We start from the raw sequence: 17,326 nt of genomic DNA on the forward strand, positions 1-17,326 counted from the left end.
ACTATTTTGGTAAATTAACCATATATTGCTTTGTTACTTCTATTACTTTCTTGAGTGATTACATTGCTTTTTTTTTTCACATGTAGTATTTTTCTTTAATATTTATTTGTTTATTTATTTGGCTGCGCCGGGTCTTAGTTGCAGCTTGCAGGATCTTTAGTTGTGGCATGTGGGATCCTTAGTTGTGGCATGCAAACTCTTAGTTGCAGCATGTGGGACCTAGTTTCCTGACCAGGGATCAAACCTGGGCCCCCTGCATTGGGAGCATGGAGTCTTAGCCACTGGACCACCAGGGAAGTCCCCATGTGTAGTATGGTTTCATCTATATTTTCAGTTCCTTGAGGAAGACTTTTAAGTATAACTTTTACTACAATTTTTTTTTCAAAGAAGATATTTCAAATAGCAAACAACATAGTGCTTTGTACACTATGTACACTTTAAGCACTCACAAAATATCTGTTGATTGCTATGTGTTAGAAGCTTAGATGTTCCTATGTTATTCTTAGCTGGATTGAAGAAATAATAATCTTTAACCTCTAGTGTCACAACAGGTAGTAGTTGGTATCTAGAATAGGTATCGTTAAATTGTTATTTGTATGAATCATAAATATGAGGACTCTAAGAGCCTTAAAATTAGTCTCCTCATCCTTTGTTTCTACATCATTAGTTGATTCTTAAGGTCTTAAACTCAGTGATCATACCAAAAGACAACAACTTCTTGCAAGTTCATTCATTTACTAATCATCTCCATACCAGTTCTTAGGATATGCTGCTGTAGATATAGAAGAAATAGAAGACTGGCCCAATTAGCAAAACTCTGGGAAACTCTGTCTCAATGAATGGTAATGGTAGGAAATTAACTGTAGTGCACCTCTACATAAAAGACTGAAATTAGAGGACCTTCTAAGTTACTATGTTGGACTTTTAGTACATGTATAGCTTATGTTATGAGAGATCTGCTTTGGTTTGTAGTTTATTTGGTATTTATCACAATGAGCCACATTTTAGAACAGTTTTACTGTGTATAATTAATTTGCCCATTCATCCAGCAAACATTTACTGAGTACCTGCTAACCTCAAAACACTGGGCTAGGTAATGTAGAGGTGAGTTGAGCTGGATATGGTCTTCTCTTCAGGGAGCTTATTCAGACCAAAAGAGGTCGTCATATGGGCTTGACTAATTATTCTAAATCCATATTCAAAATCCCATAAAGATTTTGTAGAATATTTCAGTTTAGGTATGAAATGTCAGTGAAAATATAAGGCACTGGTGCCATTTCCTTAGGCTTTATCTTAGCAATTGTTTGTGGGAAAGGCATAATTCAGGCATTTCTTCCTTCACTCATGAAGCAATCTGTGGTAGTCTTGGGGAATAATTCATGTCCTTCCTCATTCACTGGAAAGGTAGCAACATTAATGACAGAATGCCTCCTCACTTTTTAAAGGTCATTATCAAATCCTATGGTAAAATTGGAAACTATAGAATTTGATGTCCTTCTTTAAAGACGTTTCTGTAGAAAGGTGATTCTGAACAGCACTTAATCCCAAAGGACAAACTTTAGGGAGGGGACAGATAAAATGCTATCCTAAATTTGAGAAAAACTTCATGAATATTGTGATTCATGAATAACTATGGGAAATCTATTATAAACCAGAAAATCAGCTTTGAATGTAATCACCATGAATATAAATGGCACCATTTTTTAGTAGCTCTTTTTATCCACATAAACCACAGAATTAGAGTCTCTTAACTTTGGAGACAGGTCTTTATAATATTATACTTGATAGATGAGACCTACCTACTTTTTTTTTTAAAATTATTTATTTATTTTTGGTTGTGTTGGGTCTTTGTTGCTGTGCGCAGACTTCCTGTAGTTGCCTCGAGCGGGGTCTACTCTTCATTGTGGCATGTGGTCTTCTCACTGTGGTGGCTTCTCTTGTTGCGGAGCACGGGCCCTAGGCATGCGGGCTTCAGTAGTTGTGGCACGCGGGCTCAGTAGTTGTGGCACGCAGCCTCACTAGTTGTGGCTCGCGGGCTTTAGAGTGCAGGCTCAGTAGTTGTGGCACACGGGCTTAGTTGCTCTGCGGCATGTGGAATCTTCCCGGACCAGGGATTGAACCCGTATCTCCTCATTGGCAGCCGGATTATTAACCACTGCACAACCAGGGAAGTCCTGAGACCTCCCTACTTTCTGATATGTTCTCCAGACGAGGCAAATCCACAACCACATTTACCTAATGTTTTAGAACCGAAGTTTTAAGAAATGTATATAGTTTCAGTTCATCTTCCTTATCATACATTTGGTGAAAATGGAGAAATTGTTATTCTTTTCATGTAACATAGACAATTGATTTATTGCTTAGTTTCATCTTCTCCAAAAAGAATAGTTTAGAATTTCCTTCTATGTAGTAATTTTTTTTTTTTTTTTGCGGTACGCGGGCCTCTCACTGTTGTGGCCTCTCCCGTTGTGGATCACAGGCTCCAGACGCACAGGCTCAGCGGCCATGGCTCACAGGCCTAGCCGCTCCGCGGCATGTGGGATCTTCCCAGACCGCAGCACGAACCCGTGTCCCCTGCATCGGCAGGGGGACTCTCAAGCACTGCGCCACCAGGGAAGCCCCTAGATAGTAATTTTTAATACTTTAAAAGTTTTGTTTTTCTCTGAACTTTGTATTGAATCTCTAAAGTAGTTAAATAATAGGAATCATACATGGGAGCTACGAGGCCTTATACCATTTTCAGTAGGAGCATTAGGGAATGAGAGGATGGCAAAAAATCTCACTTTGATAAGGGATCAGAGAGAGCTTTGCAAACTTATTTCTAAATTAAGTTAGTTATTCCCTCAAGCTAATTAAGGTATACTAGTTTGGGGAGAATTCAGTAGGAAAAAAGAAAGCATTAAGGTAACTCATTCAAACAAAAAGCTCAAAAACGCTTAAGAATATCATTTATTTGTACTGTTTTATTTTCAAACTTAGAATAGAGATTTTATTTTGAATATTATAGAGGTTTTTGTGAACTGTAAAGGATGTTCAGTGTTTATAGAATACAGTAAATGGAAATCACATCCTGGCCTTTGGAAGTTACAAAACATAAGCATTTCTTAAAATAAAGTGAGTTATTCCAACTCCTGTCAAATTACTTTGCCTCAATTTAACACTTCAATATCCAGAAAATAAGGTTTGTCTGTTTATTTTATGAAAATACATCACAGTTTGTTAATATACCACTTAGAACCCCTGAAACCCAATGCTATCTATATTTAATGTATAGAAATATATAGAAATAAATAGAATAAATGAATAGTGAAATATATATTAAATATATATATATAAAAATACACACATCTGAAATCCATACTCAATATAATTAAATATCAAAACTTGCCATCATGAATTAGCAGGTTGGTTGCTTGCTTTAGCCAAGAATTTGTTATATGTTTATGATAACTAGCTATATATGCAGTTTATCTAGCTATTTCTGCAAGAATTCAAATGGATGTTCTTTTATAAGGTAGTTGATTTCTTTTGCTACCACTAATACAGTAAAATGAATCGTTCCAAGCTCAGGAACAAGCAGCAAAACCCTTAATTTGAACTTATAGTCTACAGAGACTATCTGCAACGCAATTTAATTAATATGATTTTTTCTATGTATTTAAGTGGGAGAGTTATATACCAACCAATGGGACAAGTAAGAATGCTAACCATAACATTTTAAATACTTATGGCTTAGGGAAAACATAAATGGAAGCATAGCCATCAGTAGTAATGGAAGCTGAACTTTTCCGTTACCAGTAAATTACCCATATTTCCATAGAGACTTTTTTCTCCAGGGGATTTTTAAAAATTCTAAGAGTTTAGATAGAAGTCCAAGGTCATGCTATTTGGCTAGCACTCACTGCTGATACAGAAGAAATGCCCTTTGCTAGAAGAAGTGTCAAGACTGCTGTATATCGTGAGAACCATATTGCTCTTTTTTTCTCAACAATGTATTTTTCTCAGAGTAATGTACAATTTAATGAATAAAAAAGTCTTTTTCTTTTCTAGCTAAATTTGATGTACTTGGAAGTTTTCATGGACTGTGTTCTATAGACACTTGGTGTCTATCCCATTTACTAAACTGCTATGTTAAAAGTTACATAAGTTATGCCAAGAAATGTTATTCTTGCTCCAAAAATGATTGTTTAAAAAGTCTTATTTTCATCAAGAAGAAAAGGATTACATATTTGCAACTCTAAAACTTCTAAAAATTGAATGCATTTATACTAGCCATGTAAAGCTGATGACAGCCCAGGCATCACAGGTTGATTTGGCAAGCAGACTGGCACAAGGCTAACTAACCACTGCATAACCACTTCTGGGGATAACAATCTGATTGAAAGCACTATTTATAAATGTGAGCTCTATCAGCTGAAATGCCTGTTTGCAACCTCTCATTCAAATTAATAGCATCATCATGTTTAGAAAAGGATTTGAAATATAGACCTGGCTCATATTTTATTTAAAATTGGCTAAAAATTTAGAAAGTTTAAAACTGTTCTAGAACCTAGGAGAAAATGAGAGCTCTACATGGTTAATGGTGCCATTATTCTTCATTGAGTCACTGCCTATGTATTCATATTCACATAGTATCCAACGTTCTTTCATTACTGAATGAATGAAATTATTTACTGAATGCCTACTATGTACTGGCACTGGGGGGGTTTGGAGCATATAATTATGACAGCTAATGCTTACTTAGCAATTTCAATGTGCCAGGCACTGTTCTAAGGACTTTGCATATAGTAATTCATTTAGCCCTCATAGCAACTTTAATTAATTTAAATTTTTTAAATTTTATATTGGAGTATAGTTGATTAACAATGTTGTGTTAGTTTCAGGTATACAGCAAAGTGATTCAGTTATACATATACATGTATCTATTCTTTTTCAAATTATTTTCCCATTTAGGTTATTACAGAATATTGAGCAGAATTCCCTACGCTATACAGTAGGTCCTTGTTGGTTACCTGTATTAAATATAGCAGTGTATACATGTCAACCCCAAACTCCCAATCTATCCCTCCCCCCCACCCTTCCCCCCAGTAACCATAAGTTCATTCTCTAAGTCTGTGAGTCTATTTCTGTTTTGTAAATAAGTTAATTTGTGTCATTTTTTGTTTTAGATTCCACATATAAGTGATACCATATGATATTTGTCTTTCTCTGTCTGACTTACTTCACTTAGTATGATAATCTCTAGGTCCATCCATGTTGCTGCAAATGGTATTATTTCATTATTTTTATGGCTGAATAATATTCCTTTGTATAGATATATATACCACATCTTGTTTATCCATTCCTCTGTCAGTGGACATTTAGGTTGCTTCTGTGTCTTGGCTATTGTAAACAGTGCTGCAGTGAGCATTGGGGTGCATGTATCTTTTCGAATTATGGTTTTCTCCAGATATATGCCCAGAAGTGGGATTGCTGGATGATGTGGTAGTTCTATTTTTAGTTTTTTAAGGAACCTTCATACTATTCTCCATAGTGTCTGTACCAATTTACATTCTGACCAACAGTGTAGGAGGGTTCCCTTTTCTCCACACCCGCTAAAGCATATATTGTTTGTAGACTTTTTGATGATGGCCATTCTGACCAGTGTGACATGGTACCTCATTGTAGTTTTGATTTGCATTTCTCTAATAATTATCGATGTTGAGCATCTTTTCATGTGCCTCTTGACCATCTGTATGTCTTCTTTGAAGAAATGTCTATTTAGATCTGCCCATTTTTTGATTGGGTTGTTTGTTTTTTTGATATTGAGCTGCATGAGCTGTTTGTATAGTTTGGAGATTAATTCCTTGTTGGTCACTTCATTTGCAAATATTTTCTTCATTCTGTGGGTTCTCTTTTTGTTTACGGTTTCCTTTGCTGTATAAAAGCTTTTAAGATTAATTAGGTCCCATTTGTTTATTTTTGTTTTATTTTCATTACTCTAGGAGGTGGATCCAAAAAGATATACCTGCAATTTATGTCAAAGAGTGTTCTGCCTATGTTTTCCTCTACGAGTTTTATAGTATCCAGTTTTACATTTAGGTCTTTAATCCATTTTGATTTTATTTTTTGTGTATGGTGTTAGAGAATGTTCTAATTTCATTCTTTTACATGTAGCTGTCCAGTTTTCCCAGCACCACTTATTGAAGAGACTGTCTTTTCTCCATTGTATATTCTTGCCTCTTTGTTGTAGATTAATTGACCATAGGTTTGTGGGTTTATTTCTGGGCCTTCTGTCCTGTTCCATTGATCTATATGTCTGTTTTTGTTCCAGTACCATACTATTTTGATGACTATAGCTTTGTACTATACTCTGAAGTCAGGGAGCCTGATTCCTCCAGCTCTGTTTTTCTTTCTCAAGATTGCTTTGGCTATTCGGGGTCTTTTGTGTCTCCATACAAATTTTAAGATTTTTCGTTCTAGTTCTGTGCAAAATACCATTGGTAATTTGGTAGGGGTGGCACTGAATATGTAGATTGCCTTGGGTAGTATAGTTATTTTGACAATATTGCTTCTTCCAATTCAGGAACATGGTATATCTTTCCATCTGTATCATCTTCGGTTCCTTTCGTCAGCGTTTTACAGGTTTCCAAGTACAGGTCTTTTGCCTCCTTAGGTAGGTTTATTCCTAGGTATTTTATTCTTTTTAATGCGATGGTAAATGGGATTGTTTCTTTAATTTCTCTTTCTGGTCTTTTGTTTTTAGTGTATAGAAATGCAACAGATTTCTGTGTATTAATTTTGTATTCTTCACCTTTACCGAATTCATTGATGAGCTCTAGTAGTTTTCTGGTAGCATCTTTAGGATTTTCTATGTATAGAATAATCTCATCTGCAAATCGTGACAGTTTTACTTCTTGTCTTCCAATTTGGGTTCCTTTTATTTCTTTTTATTCTCTGATTGTCATGGCTCAGACTTCCAAAACTATATTGAATAAAAGTGGTGAGAGTGCATACCCTTGTGTTATTCCTGATCTCAGAGGAAATGCTTTCAGCTTTTCACCTTTGAGTATGATGTTAGTGGTAGGTTTGTCATATATGGCCTTTATTATGTTGAGGTATGTTCCCTCTATTCCCACTTTCTGGAGAGCTTTTTAATCATAAAGGGTGTCGAATTTTGTCAAAAGCTTTTTCTACATCTATTGAGATGATCTTATGGTTTTTATTCTTCAGTTTCTTGATGTGGTATATCACACTGATTGATTTGCAGATGTTGAAAAATCCTTGATTCTCTAGGATAAATCCCACTTGATCATGGTGTATGAACCTTTTAATGTACTATTGAATTCAGTTTGCTAGTATTTTGTTGAGGATTTTTGCATCTGTGTCCATCAGTGATATTGGCCTATAATTTTCTTTTTTTGTGATATCTTTGTCTGGTTTTGGTGTCAGGGTGATGGTGTCCCTCACAGAATGAGCTTGGGAGTGTTCCTTCCTCTGCTGATTTTTGGAATAGTTTCAGAAGGATAGGTGTTAAGTCTTCTCTAAATGTTTGCTAGAATTTGCCCGTGAAGCCCTCTGGTCCTGGACTTTTGTCTGTTGGGGATTTTTTAATCACAGTTTCAATTTCAGTACTTGTGATTGGTGTGTTCATATTTGTGTGTGGATGATTTCCTACCTTTACTGCATGTTTGCCTTTACTAGTGGGCTCTTCCATTTGTAATTTTCTTGTTTCTCGTGGTGGCCTTTTCCTTTTCACCTAGAGAATTTCCTTTATCATTTGTTGCAAAGCTGGTGTGGTGGTGCTGAATTCTCTTAGCTTTTGCTTGTCTGTAAAGCTTTTGATTTCTCCATCAAATCTGAAAGAGAGCCTTGCTGGATAGAGTGTTCTTGGTTATAGGTTCTTCCCTTTCCTCACTGTAAATATATCATGTCACTCCCTTCTGGTTTGCAGGGTTTCTGCTGAGAAATCAGCTGATAACCTTATGGGAATTCCCTTGTATGTTATTTGTTGCCTTTAATATTTTTTCTTGTTGTTAATTTTTGTCAGCTTGATTAGTATGCATCTCAGCATGTTCCTCCTTGTCCGTCCTGCCTGCGGCTGTCTGAGCTTCTTGGACTTGGGTGACTGTTTCCATTCCCATGTTAGGGAAGTTTTCAGCTATTATCCTTCAGATATTTTCTCAGGTCATTTCTCTCTCTCTTCTCCTTCTGCAGTACCTATAATGAGAATGTTGATGCATTTAATGTTGTCCCAGGTCTCTGAGACTGTCCTTGTTTCTTTTCATTCTTTTTCTTTATTTTGTTTCATGGCAGTGATTTCTACCATTCTTTCAGCTCACTTATTCTTTCTTCTGCCTCAGTTATTCTGCTATTGATTCCTTCTAGTGTATTTTTCATTTTAGTTATTGTACTGTTCATCTCTGTTTGTTTTTTCTTTAGTTCTCCTAGGTCTTTGTTAAACATTTCTTGTATCTTTTCGATCTGTACCTCCATTCTTTTTCTGAGATCACGTATCATTTTTACTATCATTATTCTGAATTCTTTTTTGGGTAGATTGCCTATCTTCACTTCACCTAGTTGTTCTTCTGAGGTTTTACCTTATTCCTTCATCTGGGACATATTCCTCTGCCATCCCATTTTGTCTAACTTTCTTTGATTGTGGTTTCCATTATGCAGGCTGCAGGGTTGTAGTTCTTCTTGCTTCTGCTGTCTGACTCCACAGTGGATGAGGCTGTCTAAGAGGCTTGTGCAGGCTTCCTGGTGGGAAGGACTGGTTCTTGCCCACTGGTGGGTGGAGCTGGGTCTTGTCCCCCTGATGGGCAGGGCTGTGTCAAGGGGTGTGTTTATTGGGCAGCTGTGTGCTCAGGAAGACTTTAAGCAACCTGTCTGCTGATGGGTGGGGCTGTGTTCCTGCCCTGTTGGTTGTTTGGCCTGAGTCATCCCAGCACTGGAGCCTACAGGCTGTGGGGTGGGGCCAGATCTTGGTGGGAAAATGGCCTCCAGGAGTGCCCATGCTAATGAGTACTCCTCAGAACTACTGCCGCTAGTGTTTTTGTCTCCACAGTGAGCCACAGCCACACCACACCTCTGCAAGAGACCCTCCAATACTAGCAGGTAGGTCTGGCCCAGTGTCTTATGAAGTCACTGCTTTTTTTTCCTGGGTCCTGGTGTGCACAAGACCTTGTGTGTGCCCTCCAAGAGTGGAGTTTCTGTTTCCTCCAGTCCCGTGGAATTCCTGTGATCACACCCTGCTGGCCTTCAAAGCCAGATTCTCTTGGGGCTCCTCCTCCAATTGCCAGACCCCCAGGCTGGGGATCCTGACATGGGACTCAGGACTTTCACGCCTGTGGCAGAAATTCTGTGGTATAATTATTTTCCAGTTTGTGGGTCACCCACCCAGTGAGTATGGGATTTGATTTTATTGTGATTGCACCCCTCCTACTGTCTCGTTGTGGCTTCTTCTTTGTCTTTGGATGTAGAGTATCTTTTTTGGTAGGTTCCACCATTTTTTTTGTTGATGGTTGTTCAGCAGTTAGTTGTAATTTCGGTGTTTTTGTAAGAAGAGGTGAGTTCACGTCCTACTACTCCACCATCTTGTCTTTGTCTAGCAACTTTAATTATTGCCACACACGAGGAGTTACCCAGGGTCACACAACTGGTCTGTGGTGGAGCCAGGATTCTAACCCAAGCAGCTGGCTCTAGAGTTAATGCTCTTACCCACTATAGTACATCTACTGCAACCTATGTCTCTGTGTCTCCTATAATAATAAGTGAAATGTGAGCTGCTCACAGTTTAAGACCAGTTAATATCCACTGTGTATTTGTTAACAAATTAATTAATAGGAAAAAACAACAACAACGTCTCTTTGCACCCCATGATGGCAGGCCAGAACTGGAAGACCTGATTTATTTCAGACCCACTTGAGTTGAGATGCCTCAACTTTTACAGTGGTGGCAGATTAGGAGCCTCTCAAGACAACTCCCATTGCTTCAGCTCTTTGGGGATGATGGGACCACTTCCTCACTTCCCATCCTTACTCCTGGGGAAATAATTAGAAGTACTGCTTCCTCTAACTTCATGCTGATATCAAGGAGGTTGAGAGGCATGTTAAACAAGATCTTGGGGCTTCCCTGGTGGCGCAGTGGTTGAGAGTCTGCCTGCCGATGCAGGGGACACACGTTCATGCCCCAGTCCGGGAAAATCCCACATGCTGCGGAGTGGCTGGGCCCGTGAGCCATGGCCACTGAGCTTGCATGTCCGCAGCCTGTGCTCCACAATGGGACAGGGCACAACAGAGAGAGGCCCATGTACCGCAAAAAAAAAACAAAAAAAAAAACTTTACCCTCAAAGAACTTATATTTGAATGGATATCAAAGCTATTTCAAGAAATGTTTTCATCTTATGGCCCCGTCAGTAAGCTGTGGTGCCCTCTTCAATAGCTACACAAAATGTGGAGTATATTATGTGTCCAGACTTGGTCACTCTTTCCAAGATTCTTGCTGTTTCAGCTTAGGATATTTAACATGAAATCACCACTGCAATGTGGTGCCTCCATAGATGAATTTTAAGTTTTAATAATTTTTCATTTTCACCTTTGAGAGTAGCTTTGTATACATTTTAAAAATTAAAAAATCAAAGCAAAACACGGCCAACACTTTGATGTGAGTCCAAGCTTTGGTAACATGCATAAAAGTAACACCAAGTCCAAGAGAAATTGAAACTCTAAGCACATTTTGCTTGCATTCATTCCTTGTTTCTAATTTAATAAATATTTCCCAGAATGGAGTTTGTAAATCAAAGTAAATATATATATATATATAAAATGCTTACTTATTCCCTTTTGGGTTCTATGTCAATTGTGTACATTTCATAAATATAAACATAAGACATATTTGCTAAGGAATTACATTTGTTGATGTGGCAACCTCATGGCTTAAAGTATAAAAAATTCATACCTTGTCAATTATGAATTGCATTTCCCCCATTTGTATAGAATATGGAATTTTTTTGAGTACTGGCTAAAAATGTACATGATACTATTTCAGATGTAAGTATTGCTTAAAAAAAAAAAAATCAACATCACCCTGCCTTAAGAGATGAAACATCTGAAAACTATAATCCTTTTAAATAAATTTAAAAAAATCTATTCTTTAATCATTTATTCAGCTTTCTTCTCACTATAGCCAATTACCAACCTTATCAGTCCATTTCCTTTTATTTATATTTTAGTCAAATGAGTGTCATAACAGGAAGGAAGTATGAATACCCTTTAATACTTACAGATTTTTTTTCAAATTTAAACATCTTTCTTGCTAAGCAGAATTAATTCACTGACTCACTCCCACAGCTATCACCCTGGATGCCCTTTTTCTATTTCATTGCCATTTTGTGTATGAACACATCACTGGTGTGGTATTTATCTTGATAGGTAGTGAAAAAACAGTCTTGCCTCAAAAAGCCATGCCATGTTTCCAGCCCTTGTTTATAAGGCATCTTCCAGCAGCAATCTCACTGCAGAGTTGCATGTACTAAATGGTGGCCCAACGCAGATCACTGGTATTCTCCCTGAGTAAAATCCTATGTATGCTGTCAATTTAATTGGTGCCACAGATAACTGTGACCCTTTTTCCCCTTCAACTGCTTATAGTCATTTTAAGATCTGTCATCACAGCTTAAGGTATGATTATGTCTAATAATGCTTTATTTTGCAGTGGGTATATCACAGTTATTGCCATATACAGAAAATTCTGACTGACATTTCCAGAGCTTTTTGGTGACAGAGTAAGTAAAGCAGTATATTACCTCTTTCTATGACTGCCAGGTGAATAACCCAACACAACTACCTAATATCTTGAGAGAAGGCTTTACTATTTTGGAGAGCCTTTTCCCCCATTTCACATCCCCACAGCACTGCCCTGCATTCCTCTCCTCTGAGTTTATCTCCCTAATTTAAATTCTAACTTCAAATATATCAGTTGACTAATATTAAACTTAACTTCCAAAAGGAGTCCATTTAAATACCTTCCTTCTGTACTTAATGATACAGATTTAAGGTCGAATATTTGTCATTTTTTAATGGAAATAGCTAGGAAGCGTTAAAAAATAAAGTGAACAATTGGCATTGAAATATTTGGTAAACAAAATCATTTCAGTTATTTCTGTCCTACCACCTAACCTATTTGCCATAACCTATGAATTTGGCCAAAATGCAGGAAGTCTAATTCAAGCTGACATTCAAAGCTTATTCTCATTAATGTCTAAATTTTCGTGTTGAGTTCCTGCTACTGTATTACAATTCCGATTTCCATATCAAATTTATTAAGTTTTCTTTACTGTTAAAATCCATCATCGGCCCAGCAATATACACTAGAACCAATAATGTCTATTGATGTTTAATATTCCTAACTTTGTTGTAAATTCAGTTTTTAAAAACAAGGTCTTTGCCAGCCCTTTTATTTATAGGCAATAGAGTATACTCAAGAGGATCTTACCTAACAATTTAGAATTATCATTACAAAATGTAAAAAGCCTGTTGTGGGCCAATTCATCTTTAACATTAGCCAGAAGACGAACTTTGCCCAAAGAATTCTTTGGAAATATAGTATATTAATGACCCAATGGAATAAACACTTGACCATCAAAAAGCACTGAGTTTGAAAAATTGCTTTATCTTAACCCTGCTTTATACAACATAAACAGATTCATTACTGCTGAAATATGCTGCATCTCTAATTTCATTTTCACAAAACTTCAACACACCACTGCAGAATCCCGATTAGTTCTCTCAGTAAATAACTATGGCATTACCATTATTATTGGTCACTGGAAGTCCCTATTTAGAAGAAGAACAACAGGGAAATTACTACACAGTATTCCCCACCCCCAGCAAACACATAAAAACACAAGTACACACACACGCATAGATAATAAAACACTGGAAAATGATAAGAATATTCAAAAAAATGCTTTATCTTTAGCTGTGATTCAGCTATTCAGCTAACTTTATCTAATGGTATATTATTCCATTAGTTTTAAAACCCAGGAAAATATTAGCAATTGAATATTATGAGGAAAAATGTCAACCTAATTATGAAATGAAATTAAGCTATCAAGCAATGGAATACTGTGAATCATTAACCTTAAATTCTGTATTACATGGAAGCAGAAAGCAGATTTCAGATAAAAGGCTCAGACTGCATACTGTGAAATATTTTACTTTTACCTGCTCCTAGATTCTGTGGGTTTCTTTTCTGTTTCTTTTTCTTTCCTTAATAACTCAAATTTTCAATTACTAGAATTTCATTTCCATTCAGTTGCTATTAAGCTAGCATTGCCTGTGGGATCTAGAAATTGAATTGATGAAGTATAACCAACCTTTTTATAGAGAAGGGCCATTCCTCTAAACTCTCCTAAGCTTTGAAATTCTTGGTGTTGTGTTGTGGAATCCATTAATGTTACAGAGGGAAAATGACAAAAGATAGTAATGCAAGACTCTAGGTACCTATGCTTCAAGCCATGAGTCATGATGCTGTCAAATGGATGGGTATTACAATTTGCTAGGTGATGGTAATTAACTAGTCTAGACTCCTTTCAAAAACTACTAAGCTACTTAGTGAATGTTTCTTAGAAGCTATACAAACTTCATAGATCAGATAACTGAACAAAATACTGGCATATAGAAAAATATTTTTGGAGTGCCTACTATGAGTCAGGCAATATATTAGGCACAGGGGATAACACCGTGAATACAATAATTATTGCTCCTTCTCTTATGGAACTTATATCTGTGGCAACGAAATTTTGGGCAAGTAATCAAATTGAATGAATTAATGAATGGCAGTAACTGCAAAAGTCAATGGTCATGTCCTTTATATTTCAATAATTTTTATAGTTTTCTATATATGGATCCTGCATATTTTGGTTAGGGTTATTCCTAGAAATTTTATGGTGTGTATGTTGCTATTATTCAGAGATTTTTTTTATTTTACTGTATCTTCAGTTTCTTACTGGGATATTGATATTTTTCAATATTTTTCTTATATTTCATAGCCTTACTGATTTCTAAGAGGATTTTATGTGGTATTTTGGGGTTTTCTAAGAAATATTCTCTGCAGTTAATAACCATTTTCCCCTTTTCCTCTCCAGCAGTTAGTCCATTACTTCTGATTTATGTCTTATTCCACTAGCCAGAAATTCTGGAAGAATGTTAAATAGATTGGGAATTCTGTTCCCCCTTGATTTTAATAAGAGTTCTGGTTTTATAATTTATATTATATGATGTGATCTGTCTTCTTAGATATCCTTTCTTTATGGGATAAAGAAAGGGATAACCCTGCTATCCCACTCCTAGGTGTCTTCCTAAGACAAAAAGAAATTTACATTCACATAAAACCCTATAAACAAATGTTTATGGCAGCTTTATTCACAATAGCCCCAAATTGTAAACAACCCAGATGCCCTTAAACTATTTCATACAATAAAATATAACTCAGCCATAAGAAGGAACAAACTGTCGGTTCACACAACAACTTGGGTGAATTTTCAATGCATTTTCCTAAGTGAAAGAAGACAGAATCAAGTGGCTATATGCTGTGTGATTCTATTTTACATGACAGACACTCCTAAAAAAGCAAAAGTACAGAGAAAAAAGCAGATCAGTGCTTTCCAGGGGTTAGGAATGGGAGGAGAGATTATCGATAAAGGGGTAACTTGTTTAGGGGGTTGATGAAATTGTACTGCAGGGAACTCTAGTGGTCGACACATGACTCTCTGCATTTGTCAAAACACATAGAACTGTACACCACAAAGAGTGAATTTTATTATACGATAACAACAACAACAAAATCAACTAGGTTGTGGGGGGAATATGAAATACAGACTGTGACATGGGAATCACACAACATTACAAATGAATTACATAACTACACTGAAGGGGGTGGACAAGAAAGGAGCCAAACTAAGAAACTCTGGAAAGCAGTGTTTTAACTGTTTTAAGACTAAAGACAAAAGAGCTGTTCACGAACAATGTTCTCTAGTTGGTAATTTGTTTCTAACAGAGGGATTAAGAAATGTAAAACTACTCTCTTAGATTAAAAAATTTTTTTTTAGATTTTAAAAGTATTTTTAGATGCTTTTAAAGATATTTTTACTTATGTTGATATAGTAGGGTTATCAGAAATTATAGAAAATGGGAGTCATGTTTCTTACTGTAAGAGAAAGAAGTTACAAATAAGGGAAGAAAGCTAGAATGAACCCTGTCATGTTGGATTAAAATTGGAGATATCAATATGAACTTATTCTTTTAATATATTTACATATAAATGATACAGAAATAAATTTTGATGTGTTTGTCTGCATGAGTTAGTACCTACACATGTGTTTCCTAGCTCTATCCACTGAAAGGAGCTAGAAGGTACCCCAGTAGCAATGAACAGCTGGCACCTAAATCTTGGTTTATAAATTCCACTCTGCTATGCAAAAGACAGGACTCCTCAGAGAAACGGCTACTTCTAGGGCTAGGGCAGGAAAAACACAATATGAGCCTGGAGCATCAGAAAGTAAGGATGTTACGGATTTCCCTGGTGGCACAGTGGTTAAGAATCTGCCTGCCCCACCATCACCCTGATACCAAAACCAGACAAAGATACTACAAAAAAGAAAGTTACAGACCAGTATCACTGATGAATATAGATACAAAAATCCTCAACAAAATACTAACAAACAGAATCCAACAACACATTAAAAGGATCATACACCATGATCAAATGGGATTTATCCCAGGGATGCAAGGATTCTTCAATATATGCAAATCAATCAATGTGATACACCATATTAAAAAAGTGAAGAATAAAAACCATATGATCATCTCAATAGATGCAGAAAAAGCTTTTGACAAAATTCAACACACATTTATGATAAAAACTCTCCAGGAAGTGGGCATAGAGGGTACCTATCTCAACATAATAAAGGCCATATACAACAAACCCACAGCAAACATCATTCTCAATGGTGAAAAACTGAAAGCATTTCCTCTAAGACCAGGAACAAGACAAGGATGTCCACTCTCACCACTATTATTCAACATAGTTTTGGAAGTCCTAGCCACGGCAATCAGAGAAGAAAAAGAAATAAAAGGAATCCAAATCGGAAAAGAAGAAGTAAAACTGTCACTGTTTGCAGATGACATGATACTATACATAGAGAATCCTAAGGATGCCACCAGAAAACTACTAGAGCTAATCAATGAATTTGGTAAAGTTGCAGGATACAAAATTAATGCACAGAAATCTCTTTCATTCCTATATACTAATGATGAAACATCTGAAAGAGAAATTATGGAAACACTCCCATTTACCATAGCAACAAAAAGAATAAAATACCTAGGAATAAACCTACCTAGGGAAACAAAAGACCTGTATGCAGAAAACTATAAGACCCTGATGAAAGAAATTAAAGATGATACCAACAGATCGAGAGATATACCATGTTCTTGGATTGGAAGAATCAACATTGTGAAAATGTCTATACTACCCAAAGCAATCTACAGATTCAATGCAATCCCTATCAAATTACCAATGGCATTTTTTATGGAACTAGAACAAATCATCTTAAAATTTTTATGGAGACAAAAAAGACCCCGAATAGCCAAAGCAGTCTTGAGGGAAAAAAATGGAGCTGGAGGAATCAGACTCCCTGACTTCAGACTATACTACAAAGCTACAGTAATCAAGACGATATGGTACTGGCACAAAAACAGAAACATAGATCAATGGAACAAGATAGAAAGCCCAGAGATAAACCCACGCACCTATGGTCAACTAATCTATGACAAAGGAGGCAAAGATACACAATGGAGAAAAGATAGTCTCTTCAATAAGTGGTGCTGGGAAAACTGGACAGCTACATTTAAAAGAATGAAATTAGAACACTCCCTAACACAATACACAAAAATAAACTCAAAAAGGATTCGAGACCTAAATGTAAGACTGGACACTATAAAACTCTTAGAGGAAAACATAGGAAGAACCCTCTTTGACATAAATCACAGCAAGATCTTTTTTGATCCATCTCCTAGAGTAATGGAAATAAAAAGAAAAATAAACAAATGGGACCTAATGAAACTTCAAAGCTTTTGCACAGCAAAGGAAACCATAAACAAGACGAAAAGACCACCCTCAGAATGGGAGAAAATATTTGCAAACGAATCAATGGACAAAGGATTAATCTCCAAAATATATAAACAGCTCATGCTGCTCAATATTAAAGAAACAAACAACCCAATCCGAAAATGGGCAGAAGACCTAAATAGACATTTCTCCAAAGAAGACACACAGATGGCCAAGA

At 36.4% G+C, this 17,326-nt stretch overlaps 1 protein-coding gene and 1 long non-coding RNA gene across 2 annotated transcripts in view; one reads left to right on the forward strand and one right to left on the reverse strand.

Moving 5' to 3' along the window:
* LOC309820712 overlaps positions 1 to 17,326 on the forward strand; it is a 57,698-nt gene that overhangs the window by 36,867 nt on the left and 3,505 nt on the right. Inside the window, exon 3 of the long non-coding RNA XR_014296541.1 lies at positions 11,695 to 11,764. This is a non-coding gene — a long non-coding RNA (uncharacterized lncRNA). The remainder of the gene's footprint in view (positions 1 to 11,694; positions 11,765 to 17,326) is intronic.
* KIAA0825 overlaps positions 1 to 17,326 on the reverse strand; it is a 369,265-nt gene that overhangs the window by 5,522 nt on the left and 346,417 nt on the right.

The sequence above is a fragment of the Grampus griseus genome (assembly GCF_964374135.1).
Source record: "Grampus griseus genome assembly, chromosome: 3".
Lineage (NCBI taxonomy): Eukaryota > Metazoa > Chordata > Mammalia > Artiodactyla > Delphinidae > Grampus > Grampus griseus.